The sequence below is a fragment of the Equus quagga genome, chromosome 3 (assembly GCF_021613505.1).
Source record: "Equus quagga isolate Etosha38 chromosome 3, UCLA_HA_Equagga_1.0, whole genome shotgun sequence".
In the NCBI taxonomy this organism is placed as follows: domain Eukaryota; kingdom Metazoa; phylum Chordata; class Mammalia; order Perissodactyla; family Equidae; genus Equus; species Equus quagga.
Genome location: NC_060269.1, coordinates 88,497,591 through 88,512,727, shown reverse-complemented (window position 1 = coordinate 88,512,727; position 15,137 = coordinate 88,497,591). Strand labels below are relative to the sequence as shown.

General features: G+C 40.2%; 1 protein-coding gene across 6 annotated transcripts in view; it reads right to left on the bottom strand.

Moving 5' to 3' along the window:
- The window catches only part of WDFY3 (WD repeat and FYVE domain containing 3), a 251,147-nt gene that overhangs the window by 234,998 nt on the left and 1,012 nt on the right, over positions 1 to 15,137 (bottom strand). The window lies entirely within an intron of this gene.

The following is a 15,137-nucleotide window of genomic DNA, read 5'->3' as shown; positions in this document are numbered from 1 at the left end:
CTTCTTTAGGGATGGCCCCCAGCACACAGGAGGAGACTCCTGAGCTATGACTATATGGCACAACCCTGGGTCCCCTGACTCCAGGAGACAGATACCTGATCTCAACAGGGGTAATCTAATCCTTTTTCGTTGGGACATAAAATTTGAAAAGGCAAGGCAGAAAGACCAAATCTTTAGAGAGAAGTCATATTAATGGCAGGGGTCTAGAAAGAAGGTCTAAATACTCCCACTGATGAGATCCCTAGAGCTCCTCCGGTTTCTTCTGTTCAAGCTCCACTTGTTCAATTCATTGTGCAATTTCCAGTATGAGTTCCAAAAACGCCTTTTGTTCCCCCTTAGGCTAGTGAGTATCAGTTGATTGCAACCGAAAAAATGCAAATATGACTTCTTCGAGGAAGTAAAAAAGGTGTGGAAGTTTCTCATTTTAACGTCAAATTACCATAATCATACATTTTCCTTGCTTCCTCTTACCCCACTTAAAAACTAAACTCCTAAGCTGGTGCACTTTTGCCTTCAGAATTGTGACATTACAACCCTCATGCCTAACATGCTTTTTCATATCCTCCTATTTTGCAAGAAAGCCTATTTATGCCAAAGCTGCAGTCTGTTCATTTCAGCAGCGGTCCAGCAGCAGTTCCCTGTGAGGAAGTTCCTGTGAAGCATCAGCAGTTCTCAGCATCTCGTGATGCCCTACCACTGCCAATAAAGCAAACTGAATAATTACTGATTAACAAGGGAAATGAAGCTTTTCCCTAAAAGATACTTACCAGTATATAAAAGAATGTCAAGCCCTGTCTGTTTCTGCTCTCCACGGGCCCTGCTTCTCCTGTCACTTAAATCCTAGATCACCAATATGGACTTGTGACAGGAGAGGCTTAAGCAGCTTCGGCCCCAATCTTCGATTCTGGATCAAGGCATCATTAACGTTAATTCACTCAGCCTTCATACCCCAGGTTAGACGACCAGGGCTCCCAGCCTGTTCTGATACCCACTCTGTTCCACTCCTAGACCTTCTACTATTCTGGCCCTGTTTACACCTCAGTGATTATAACTAGGCTTCTGTTTTGACACTTTTGGAGGCTCCTAGTCTGGTCCCTGCTTTGTCCCTTCCTGGGTCTGGGATGTCTATTTTCGATTACCAGTCCCAATCCCAAGGACTGGTATCAGGCCATTTTCTAGAGCCTAGCATCCACAGACAGGATTCTCTGGTGGCCACTCATACTTATACATGTGTGTACTTACATGTGTGTACTCATTCACTCATTTATTTCCTCTCTCTCTCCCCCTCCCCGCACCCCCTTCTTGCTCTCTCTCCAAGATTCCATGTGATTCTTCATCTTGAATTTCCATTAATAAGAGGCTGTGTGGATCGCTCTCTGGCTGTTCTACCCCTGACATGGCCAACTACAGAGAACCTTGCCTTAACACCTGTAGTTTACACAAGATTGGCTCTCATACGCAGCACTATTTCTAAGAATGGACTCATTCTAATCTGTCCTGTATAACAGTAACCTGTGCCCTACTTTAAAATTTGGCCATGCTCCGTCATATCACAAATACAACAAAACTCTATCAAATCTTGAGATACGGTAAAAGTAAGCAAACTTGTAGGATTCAGAAACAAAGCAAATAAACAGATAAACAAAAGAAAAGTCATTTTCTAAATGGTATGAATTGAAAACTTTGTAATACAGTAATATTAAAATAACATAATATGACTCCTGGACATTTACATGCCAAAATTTTTTAAACCAACAGATTAAAAGAGAAAAAGACATGACTATATTACATTTAGTAAATATATTCTATTATAGCATACAGAAATGAATATTTCACACCTAAGAGTTCTAGCTGTAATTTCCTGACACAAAACAGATAAAGTATATCAGAGCAATAAAACAGTACATATATCTAGTGATATAAATTAATATCTCCTTTGATCAATGCTGAATTCTTCTTTATTAAATTTAAATTTCTAATTCCATTTAGGACCAAAAAATGGGATTCCCACCACTTTCTCCAAAATCTAGCTTTGTTATTAATACTACACCCTCATTAAGGTTGCTCCCTCTCCTGGCTTTCTCAACGTTGGTTCCCGACTAAAGATCAATCCACAAATGGGCTCACGATGGGTAGAAGGAAAAACTGGAAAGTGGCCCAAGATTCTAGGAAAAAGCTGTATGTATTTACCTGGGGCCCCATATAAGCCAAGACAGTTGCAGTCAGAACAAGGGCAGTGGATAAGAGGGAGCTCCAAACACTGTGGCATTAATGAATTAATTAATTAATAATTATCTGTTCATAAGCTACACTAATCTACTAGCTCTTTGAAAGGAGAAATAGTATCTTATCATCTTAATATTTTCAGCACGCAAAGTAGACACCTAATAAACTCTTGGTGAATGAAAAAGACAAATCAATGTTTCAGATGGCTAGTAAAGGAGTGCCAAATGTACTCAGCTTATACTGCAATACAGTCACTGCGGAATGACAAATGCCAGGGAGGACCTTACTCAAAGAAAACTAAGTGTGATGTGAGTTCTAAGTTCCTTTTCCCAAAAACAACTGCTGTACTGATCAATAAACACAATGCAAATCTCACATCATGCATTAATTTCATTTGCTCTTACCCTTTCACTGGGCAATTATTTTTATTTATTCTAGTTTTATATTACTGTAACCCTTTTGTCAATTTAAGACTATATTTAACATTTATCTTTTAAAAATCCATTTTATTACTTGTTTATTTTGGTAGGACTTCTCCATTTCAGGCATCTGGGAATGAGTTATTGACCAATTTATCTTCGAAATTGCTGTTCAAAGAGATGTTACAGTGAGTTATGAAGAAATAGATCATTGGATGGGAAAGTATTAATGAAATTTAGTTTTAAGTATAATTCCAATAAGCCACAGCATTCTTTACTAAAGCAGTCACTTTGCCATTTTAAAAAATTTTTTTGTAAAAATATGACTTTATTGATCTCTTAATAAAAATGGATGATGAAATGCAAAAGTCTAACTCAAAACCTGTACCTAGTACTTAACCTCTGCTACATTGAAGGATGAGACAAAAATGTTCAAAATACCAAAATCAACGTAGCCAACATGTTATGTAAGAGTATTTCTAAGCTTTAACAAAACTGAAGAAAGCACAAGCAGGTGTGATCAATATCTATAAGTATGCTTGATGTCGAGTAACACCACCAAAGTAACAATTAGGCACAGGAATGCAACCAATCTTCTTCCATTAGAACAGCGCTTGCTGAACAGCTCCTCGCTGGACTGGAATGATGCTTTGTCAGATGACATTAGGGTATACAAAGCAACTATTAAACTGTGTGCTAAAGTGGATGTCAACAAGCAGGGTAGAACGAAAAAAGGCTAGAATATGAGCATCTTTTTAAAGATCTTTCAACACTGGCAAGCAACAGCCAAAAAGTGGCTCATTTTTGATAAAGTATAAGGCTGAGAAAATTCAAAGTGCACACAAATCCATAAAGAGAAAAAAGCATAAGCTTTCTAAGAATGATACAATACTCTTCTGCAAGCTACAAAGAGAGGTCACTAGTACTGTCATCTCAGAAAGGCTATTCAGCACCTTTTCCTCCTGCCCTGCCCCAGCCACACAAGCGCACGTCAGCGCTAATGGTGGCCTTAACGCCTTTGCAGCAGCTGCCATGTCTTGTCGGGCTTCCCCATACCCTCCCAAAAGTATAAACACCTAGGCCAACCCATCTGGTGGTTATGCAACCTAACTCAAGCTGGGAATCACTGAACTTATTTACTCCGGTGACTCAGATTTAAATCTGGGTCTCTGTGGAAAAGGAGGTGGAGAACACAAACGCATGTTATGATACCATTTTTTGTTAATATTTATTGTATAACTAAAGCAAACTTAGGATTTTCTGCTCTTTATATAGGTTTGACGCAGAAACTATCTTTCAAAATGCTTCAGGTTGGACTAGGTATGGATCAGCATCTGCTAGACTGAATGACGGGAGGCAGAACAATGCCTTCATAGAAAACTCTCTTTCCTCCCCTCTCCCCTTGCATAGGCATTGACCCACACGGTCTTCTCCCTTCTTCCTCCAGCCTCTCCTTTAGCCCTCACTGATAGCTACCTCTTAGTAATGCTGAACCTCACAATGTCAAGATAATTCTTTCAACACTACTTTGCTCGAAGATGATAGAAATACTTTCAACATTGGAACTTCAGAAATAATAAAACGGCAAAGAGATAACTCATCTACTTTATTTCTGGACTTAGCAAATAAAATGAAATACATAAAGCACACCTGTCATTAATGCAATAGGTCAAATTATCTTTAAAAAGAACACATGCTAGGGAAGTCATCTTTAGTACCATTTCCATGGGGACCTACTTCCAAAATGCTTCAGAAGCAAAAGTAATATTTCCATGTTAAAAATATGGTTTTCTCCCTAAGTGTTTTATTTCTAGTCCCTATCTTCATTACTTAAATAATAAATTCAGACTAGTTTTTTTCCCAAGAAACCTCATCTGATTCATTCATAGTGAAATCACTTGATTTCATAATTTTCTATAATTCTGATATAAGTAAATGTCACAATTTTCACCAAGGAAATTCTATCAATCTCTCTGATATTCATATCAAACATCATCTTAGGGTTCCCCTAATCATTCCAACTCAAAGTAATCTTTCTACTCACTAAGTATCTGGAGAACTTTTGTACCTTTCAGAAAGCCTAACTGCACACTGTTCAATTATTTATGCATCTATCTTATCTCCACCATATTACCAACTTATCAAGAGCAGAACTACTCTTATCTTAAACATCCACGTATCTCTCACTGTACCCAGTACAGGACACAATAAAACATTTGATAAATACTTAGAAAAAAATTATAGAATTATTAGTATACACTATAGCATCATTTGAAAGTCAATTTACAGTGTATCATCATTTTGGGAAACAAGAACTAGGTTCCCACAGCAAGTTTAATTCCTTATACTTGATCTAATTTAGTCACTAGTCATTACACAAATAAACCAAGCTAAATAAAATTATTAGGTGATCAACACACAATGGTTTTTCTAAAAATAACTGACAGAGAGTTTACTTTTATTTCATACTTGTTTGCTTACCTATGGTATTTATCATCTAAATCACCAGACACTGTTTCAATGAGTAAACGTGCCATGGGGAAAGAAAGTGGGCTTTCGAGTCAGAGACCCAGCATTTCATCAAGGAGATCTGACTCTGAATTTACTGAGGGACCTCTAGGGGGAAGAGAAGAAAGAAACATAATACAACATGTATTATCACTCTTTCACTCGATAATGAATAGTGTCACAATTCCTAGGAGTGACAGTGATTTATTTTCTTAAGACTTAATTTTCTGACAACACGATTATTACCTAAGTCCATTTATTCACTCAGGACTTACTGAAGACCAATTACGTGCCTATGTGTTATGTGTTTAGAGAAAGAAGAAAATTTGCTGAAATACATTATCCAATATGTGGTAACGTTCTACAGCTGTTTGTTCAAATACACTATAAACATCCCTTCTACTTTTCCAAAATCTCCTCTATATTCAACACAATGATAGACAGTACTTAATAAATATCCCCAACTGCCCAATGTTTTTTTCTTTAGATTCATTACATGTTAAGAATGAACATCCTCAGTAAGCAAATATAGTAGTGATTAAATAAAGAAGTCCAGCAAAGAGGAATTAAGAAGAATGCCATGTAACTGAAATTTTACATGACCCTATCCAGGCCTGTGAATGAACTACCAGTGGACAATCATCAGCCATTTGCCTGGTTACCTGTCGCCCTTTTTATAGGAAACATACCCTTGGTCTGCTGCCCAGGGAAACAAGGCACAGAATCTGAATCTGTACATGCTACCCTCTTCACTGTCCGAGGAGAACAAAAATATCGACATTCTTGTATTTGTCAATCTTTTTCAAAATAGGCAAGATCATTATACTTTTAGTAATAAAATACAAATCAGTATTGTACTATAGTTATATAAGATGCTACCACTGGCTGAAGGGTACACAGGACTTTACTATTTTTACAACTTCCTGTGAGTTTATAATTACTTCAAAATTTAAAAAATATATCAGTAAGGAAATGTCATTTAAATAAATGTTGAGAGAAATTAAAATAAGTAAATAAGTTGCTTTTCTAAACTCAAAACACTCAAAATGTACTAAGAGGTTTAGATATTTTGAGAAGATACTTGTGGGATTCTTTTTAACGTGTTGAGTCCCAAATATAATAATCACCTCCTAAGTTAGGCAATTTATAAAGTAAAAATTAGGTGTGTGGACACTCTACTTGAAGGCAACAAACCTACAAGTTGCGTGCAGATAAATTAGTTGTCTCCCCCGCACCCGGAAGAAAAAAGCAGGTAATAGAAAATAATTTTGGCATAACTTTTTAATACCAGATAATGGCTAGGTATCAGATTCCTATTTTTTCTAAGGCTAATATTAAATTAATTGGCCTCCTTTAAGTCCACACTCGCTGGAGAACAGAGGGCAAGAAGCTGGGAAGAAACACTATACAGGAAGAGGAAGCTGGGCCTGGGATTCAAAAATACAGCAGATTCATCAAGTGTTGAAGACACGTCAAAAATCACCCTGGAACATGACCCCTTTCACAATGTAGGTAGCAAGGGCTTGAGAAACTGAGGAAAGCTAAAAGAATTAGTGCCAGAACTCAATTATCACTATATCTAAGGGACCTGGAGTGGACAGGACTGCCAAGAGATGAAGAACCAGAGGCCAGACAGGACAGGTGACCCAGCCAAAGTAACACAGCTTTCTAGCGGCAGAGGTACAATAACAATTCAAATCTCTTAATTTCTGGGCCTCTGAAGTGCCAATATAAATAAGCACTTATATTTTATAAGTAGGAATAAGGAATACTTTAAAGGGATTAGGCCATACAGAAAAGAATCAAACAACTGTAATTAGTGTATTAAAAGAAATCCTCAGTCAGTAGTCTTCTAAACTTGAAAATACAAGTTCAGTACTTTAAATCCACTGTGGGTACAAATGTATCTAGTTGACTTCAAGATACTCATCTAGGCTTGCAACCTCACCAAAATGCATAATTACACTACCACTTAAGTCTGTTCTCTCTACAAAGTAGGGAGTCAGTTTTCTTAAGGCTTAAAAGTATCTGCTATGGGGTCAGCATAACGATAGACAGGGCTGTCGCAGCTCACACACAAGTCTCAGGCTTGCCCAGGTACTGAAGCACCTAACTGCCACGGTGCTCTTTTGTGGAATATCACAAAATAATGATGTATGAAAGTTAAAATAACTAAATCTACATTTAGTTATATGCATTCAGTTTGTGCCAAGTCATACACTAATATACTATACACAAATAAAAGCAGGTGACAAAAATTTAAAAAAAAAAATTTACGGGGCCGGCCCCACGGCCAAATGGTTAAACTTCCACACTCTGCTTTGGCGGCCTGGGGTTCGCGGGTTCAGATCCTGGATGTGGACCGGCTCTGCTCATAGCCAAGCTGTGGAGGCATCCTGCATATGAAATAGAGGAAGACTGGCACAGATGGTAGCTCAGGGCTAATTTTTCTCAAGCAAAAAAAAAAAAAAAAAAAAGAGGAAGATTGGCAATGGATGTTAGCTCAGGGTGAATCTTCCTTACCACACACACACACACACACACACACACACAAATTTATGGGAGAAAACTTAGACACCTAAGTCATTAGTAATTTCTCTTGACCTAAGAAAACCAATGTGCAAATTTAACAGCAAGACCATTCTACAAGGATGGGCTTACAAAACCAAGGGCCTACTCACGCACAACCATTAAAACAGCAACAAAAAAATCCAAATCTAAAACAAAACAAAAACTCAGCACTTAGTGAAATTACAGTGTATTTGGTCAACATACAAATAGTACCCATGGTAAGTGGGCTATAACACACAAAGTAATTCATATACTAAGAAAACTACGGGGCATATCATCACTAAGCTTGTCACAATGGATTACACTATGAAGATCAATAACCCAATATTTATGATCTATTATTCACAAGACAGTCTATCGCACGCCATGCTTTTTGGTTAAACAAAAATGGAAAAAAATGACTCCTATCACTAACAGACATTACTTTAAATGTTTTGCCTCAAGTCTTACAGCTTCTGCAGATCCAACACTGAGGCTCTCCCAATGACCTTCCCCTGCACGCTCAAAGACATGCAGGTACTGGGGGGCCAGGACCTGGAAGCCTGAGATGTAAGGTCTGAGGGGCCCGGAGTTACCGTAACAGTTCTAGCCTTAAGATGAAACCTGATGCTCTGGGGTTGAAAGGCCTGTGTTGGAGCCTGACAAATTTCTACAGACCCAGGGGTGAGTACAAACACCCCAAGCCGGGCACCAGTACCGTCAGGCAAATCAACCTACGGTACCTGCCTGTCTAATCAAAAGAAACATACCTAGAAATACCGACGTCTTTATGTCCGGTACTAGACTTTTCACACTGTGCAGGGCTCCTGGTGGGGTTGTTTATAGAAGTGATATTCTAGACCTATCAGTGTCTTGTTTATTAAAGATTCAGGGGCCCAGTACTAAAGTAACCTCTAAAAATTCCCACCAGAGAAAGGAAAACAGAAGTGTGAATGAACCAAAGCATTAGGCAAGGAACCCTATCTATTTAGCTTGGAGAGAAATTATCTACATTTCTTCATTATTACATTTTTTACAGTGAATCAATTCCCGAAGTGTCTGGCATCTCCCCAGTATATGATTAGAGGAAGGATAAGGCCACAGGGAAATATGTTAAAGGATTTGCGGGAAGCCTGCCCATGGGTTTAAGGGAAGCAGAAGAAAGAGAGCAGAGGCTGGCACCCGGATGTGCAATCATTCACCAAGTATTTACTGAGCACCTATGATGCACAGCTCACTGCCCTGGCCCTAAACGTACAGTGGTCAGCAAAACAGACAGAATCCACGTCCACGTGAGCTAGCAGTTACTATGTAACACTGCTGAGTATCTCCTTACCCAGTTTTCAATGACTAATCCCATTTTCAGCAATTCCATAATTCAACAGACATTAATTCAATGAAATAGGAATTCAGACGTTTAAAAAAAAATCTAGGACCTGAGCCTAGGGAGGAGACAGACAAACAAAGCAGCTGTTAAGTAGGGGTACGACAAAGGGTACTAAGGGGAGGGACAACCAAGCACTGTTCCGGTAGAAGGACAGCGCGGGGGCAGGAGAGGGCAGCATACTTCAGAAACTTCAGGTAGGAGACAGGAACGCGTCTCTGTCCACGCACAGGACACACTCTCAGCTCAAATGCACTGAGCCCAGAAGTCTAGGTCCGGCCTCCACGGTCTGCTGGCCTCTCCAACCACCCTAACCTCAGCTTTCCCTGCTGTTTTCTGAACACGTCAAGCTCCCTCCTGCTTCAGGGCCTCAGCACCTGCTCCTCTCTCAGATCTAAAACTCTCACTCCCTTAAATGTTTCCAGTATCTGCTCAAATGTCACCTTAACAGAGAGGCCATCTCAGACAGCCCTCTATAAATGGCAACCCACGCACACCTCAGCACCCCAGGACACTCTTAAGTCCCTTACCCAGCCTTAAGTTTCTCCATGGCACTTACTACCAAGTGACAATAGTATACACTTGTTATCTGTTCCCGCTGGCTAGAATTTAAGCCGCTTGACGTAACTCCACCACCTCACACTGTGCAGAGCAGACAGCAGACACTCAAATCTCTTCTTAAAGAATGAACAAATGAAGGGCCGTCAGAGATGAGACTGGAGAAGCTGGAGCCAGGTCATACAGAGCTTTCGACAGACTAGGACCCCACGCTTTAATGGCCCTTCCGTAATGACTTAGGATCTATTAAAAGATTTTAAGCAGGAAAAAAAAGCATACTGGAAGATCACAACTTTATGTTTTTCAAAATCAAAAAAGAAAGAAGGGGCCAGCCCCATGGCCAAGTTCGGCATGCTCAGCTTCAGTGGCCCAGGTTCAGTTCCCAGGCATGGACCTACACCACTCATCAGCAACCACGCTGTGGCAGCAACCCACACACAAAATAGAGGAAGACTGGCAACAGATGTTAGCTCAGAGACAATCTTCCTCGAAAGAAAGAAAAGAAAAGAAAGGAGAATTCATTTTGGAAAGGGTGTGAGGGGAAGTGATGAGAAGAGGTGAGACTAGGGTTGAGGAGAGCACTTAGAAGACCACTGTTAGAGTTCAGCAGAGAAATACAGACCTGAATAAAGTCCTCCGAGGAGGAGAGGGCTGAAGAAGAGAGACACTTAGAAGATAAAGGCAACGGACCCGATGCTTAGTTGGATGTGGAAATGGAGGGAGGCTGAGGAATGGAAGATGACTGCCAGGTTGCATCAAGTGACGGGGTAAATGCTAATGTATCTACTCAAACTGAGAAGAAAGGAGGAGGGAAGACATTTGGGGGGAAAGATTATGAGTTAAGGTTTGGAACATCTCAGTGGATATGGCTAAACTAGCAGTTGGATATATGACTCCAGAGCTAAATAGTAAAGTTTGGGCTGGGAAGAAAAAAAGAAGAAGAGGGCTGGCCTGGTGGTGTAGTGGTTAGGTTTGCATACTCTGCTTCACAGGCCAGGGGTTCACAGGTTCAGATCCCCGGCTCGGACAGAGCACCGCTCACCAGGCCACACTGTGGCAGCATCCCACATAAAACAGATGAAGATTGGCACAGATGTTAGGCTCAGGGCCAATCTTCCTCACTAAAAAGAAAAAAAAAAAAAGAGGGAGAGAGAGTTAAAGATGTATGCTTGACAGCAAAATATCACAAATGTACTATTTTTAAATTGTATTTAAATGATTGGCCTTCAAATATGCTGTTGCTCCATATGAAAAACAAAAAACCATTATGTATCTCAGAATAAAAATCAGTGTTCTGTATGTCATTAATACTTATTACACATTAGTATATGACAAATAAAACATGACAAACCTGATGGTAGCAATTAAATAAAAACCAATCAGGAATATAAGTTATGATATTACACGAAAATTAGTTTTCTAAATATTGAAAAGTAATGTTATAATCGTTTATGTATTAATGCTTCTTACAAGATCTGAGATGAGTTTGAAAGCTACATGATTGAATTATTTCAGTCTATTGTTTTTTCTTTAAGTCCAAGTAAAAGCTGACAAAATGCTTCAAACTTTTTTGAGAATTTTTTTTAAATTCTAAATTTTTCTTAAAAAAACAAAGCTTTACCTAGCTTTTTTTTAAAAAGCCAAATTTTTACAAAATGTTAACATCTAAACATTAGAATTCCCTAATGATGCTAACTTTTACAAAAAAGCAATTCTAATAACATGAAAGGCATCAGCACAACAAGAAACTCAAGAGACATCCTCCAAGTTCTACTGTCTTCATGGTGAGATCACGACTGATGACCAAGCCAAAAAAAAATTATTTAGCAATGTCTATCATAAACGTTTCATGTTGGTTCAAATACTACTGAAAATAAGACTTAAGAAGTCAGAAACACTAAAGGAGACCACTACATGTATAACAAATGGCTAAAAATTTAATAACTGACAATATTAAGTGCTGACAAGGATGCAGAGCAACTGAAATTCTTACATTGCTGCAGGTAGGGATGCAAAATGGTACAGTCATTTTGTAAAACAGCTCGGCAGTTGAATACAAAGTTAGTCATACTGACAAATATATACTTATAATAGGACCCAGTAATCCCACACCTAGGCAGAACTCAAGAAAGCTGATAACATGTGTCCCTGTATTTAACTGTACATAATTTTTTATAGCAGTTTCATTTACAATTGACCAAAACTGGGAACAACTCAAACGTCCATTCACGAACAGATCAATAAATAGTGGGACCTCACTATAACGCAATGCTACTCAACAACACAAAGGAACAAACTCAGTGGTGGGCGAGAGCTGGCTGGTACCAGCTTGTGAGACCCACTGTTCAATTTTCAGGAATTTTACAAGCTGGTTTAGGTAGCTTAAAATGGGCCACGATGAGAATATTTACACTGCACTAATTAGCAAATGCTACAAATGAGGGATTTTTTCTTTGGACTGCAGGTTGTTAACAACATTTACCAGCATACCACTAAACAACCTACTGATACACACAATAACTTAATGAATATAAAAAGCATTATGATAAGTGAAAGAAGACACAAAAGACTACACACTGAATGATTTCACTTATATGATATTCTAGAAAAAACAGAAGTATAGGGACATTAGTGAGATTAATGGTTGCCAGGGACTGGGGGTAGAAGAGGCAGACTGACTACAAAGCCGTATGAGAGAACCTTCTGGAAGGATGGAAATCTTTTACATCTTCATTGTGGTGATGATTATCCAACCGTATACATTTGTCAAAACTTTTACTGTATGTAAATTATACTTCAATAAACCTGACTACAAAAAAATTAGAGTAGAAGTCATTTATCTCTTAACCCTTCTATGGATGATAAATGCATCACACAGACAAAGGAGGAACTGGAACTTATCAGTGCAAGTATCAGTAAGGCAGATTTTAACCCACATAAAGAGAAAAAGATTAAAAACGTCAAAAAAAGAAGTAAACTTGTAATCACAGGAAGTACGAAAATCAGAGGCTGGATGATACTGCCAAGGATGCTGCAGAAATGGCCCTGCTTTGGGTGTGATTTCAGACAAGGATCACTAAGGGAGGTTAGCATCACTAAGGTCTCTTCCTACTCTGAGTCAGGGGCACTAAAATCCCATGATATTTTGTTATGACAATCTCAGATCCATTTTTCAATTGTAATGAAACATCAACGGCTCCTTTCAACATAAAGCGAATGCTGTCATTGACTCAAAGCCTAGTGTGGCTTCCTTGTTAGGAGTTCCGGCTATGGCTTTAGACAGTCTGAGCTCAACTGTTGGCCCACCAGTGGCTGTGTGACTCTGAACAAGTGTCTCTAAATATCTATTTCCCCATCTGTAAAATGGGATTAACATTTTCCTGAGGTTTCAATAAAAATGCCTAAGAACAATTTCTATGTACTAAACTCTCAATAACAAACATTTTTTCAGACTTAACTGGAAGTAAAAGATAATAAATTATCAAATCTAATCCTAAGAATTTTAACTTTCCAAATATAGCAGACTTACTCTTTATATATCCAGTGGTTCATAATCTTGTGGAGCCAGATCTGTTTGAGAATGTGATGATTCCATGACCCTTTACCCAGAAAAAACGCAAATGCGGTGCATGATTTCTGAGGATTCACTGACCCTCTGAAGCACTTGCACAAAATTAAGAATGCCTGATGTAAACTCTTAAAACTGCGAAGTTGATGGGGCTGGCCCCGTGGCCGAGTGGTTAAGTTTGCCCACTCCGCTGCAGGCGGCCCAGTGTTTCGTTGGTTCGAATCCTGGACGAGGACATGGCACTGCTCATCAAGCCACACTGAGGCAGCGTCCCACATACCACAACTAGAAGGACCCACAACGAAGAATATACAACTATGTACCGGAGGGGCTTTGGGGAGAAAAAGGAAAAAATAAAATCTTTAAAAAAAAACTGCAAAGTTGAGCAGTGGAATTTAAGAATCTTCAAAGTAGAAAATCCCACTAATATTGAAATATTACACTGTCATTTACTTTTCTTTAACAGACTTTGCAAGTAAGACTAGATCATGTCTTCTAATTCCTATCTCCTTTTTGCAGAAATTTTAAACTAGAAACATGACATTTTTTACATGAATCGATTTCAATTCAAAAAGAAACTAGAAGCAGAAACCTGTATTTCCAGCATCTTGAGAATGAATGGTTCAAAGTGTAACATGCACTATTGATGCTCGAATATCACAGGAGGCGTTCTCCAGTCAGTCTAACGCAATAAGTATTTTTAAATATAAAAAACATACCAAGCTAATCCCTATGTTTGAGTCCCACGATAAAGTTTTATTTTTCTTTTGAAGCAGATTTATTTTTCGTTAGACCTATGCACTAATACCACATCTAGGGGTTTTTTCCCCAACATATTTCTGGTTCTCTTTTATGTTGTTTATTTGTTATATGATTGACGGTGGAAAACAATTGTTCTAAACATGCTATCAAATAATTCCAACCTGGAAATAAGCTGCTATCTCAAAGCAAAAGGTTTGTTTTTCTTTTTTGTTTGGTTTTCAGGCTACAGTAAGCACTTGGCACTAACCAAGTAATGCTCATCACTGAACAAAAACTAGTTTTCTGTCTGCGTTAGCACCATTTTCCCACAGGAAACAACCATTTTTAAGGCACTGGAAAGGGTTCACAGGCAAGGGTTCACATACACAGTAAACATCCTTTCAATCCGGTTTTATCAGACTATTTCAGTGAAAGGAAGACCTCATACTGTAGATCTCAGGATGCAATCGTAAAAATCAATGAAACGCTGCACTTGAGGATCAAACACAGGCCAGGTCCGCCAAATGGCTTTTGGTCGGAAAGGTCACATCTGCTATTTAAATCCCACCGTAACCATGAATGTTGGCGATGCCGCCACATCGGTTGCAAAGAAAGGGCAAACACACACCCCAGGAGCATCTAGCATCTCTGGTTCCTTCCATAAACGAAGGTTTCCAGCACAGGGCGTGGGGGGGAGAGCAAGGCTGGAGAAGAAGCCAGGAGAGGCCCGCAGCCCTGGAGACAGCGCCCGAGGGATGGAGGCCTCGCTCGGCTGCGCCGGGGCGCGGGGGGCTCCGGGAGCGGCGACCCGGGGAGTCTGGCGGAGGGGCCGGGCCAGACCCCCCTTCCCGGGCCGCCGGGTTACGCCCCCGCTGCTTCCTCGAGGCAGCCGCCAGCCCTGTCCTCCACATCCCCGAAACGCCCCGGCATCGCTCCGCACCGCCAGGCGCCCGGGACCCCGACCCCGACCCGGTGTGACCGCGACGGCGCCCTCTCCAGGCCGCGGTGGAGGACACAGGCAGGCCGCCAGCCCCGGTCGCAGCGCGGTCCCGGGGGAGGTGGGCCACTGGGCCGCGGCCTGGCCCAGGGGCGGCGGGCGCAGGGCCGCGAGCGGGCAGCGCCTCGGGCCGCACGAACAAAGCGGCCGGCGCCGGGAGGGGCGGGGCGGGGCCGGCGGGGGCAG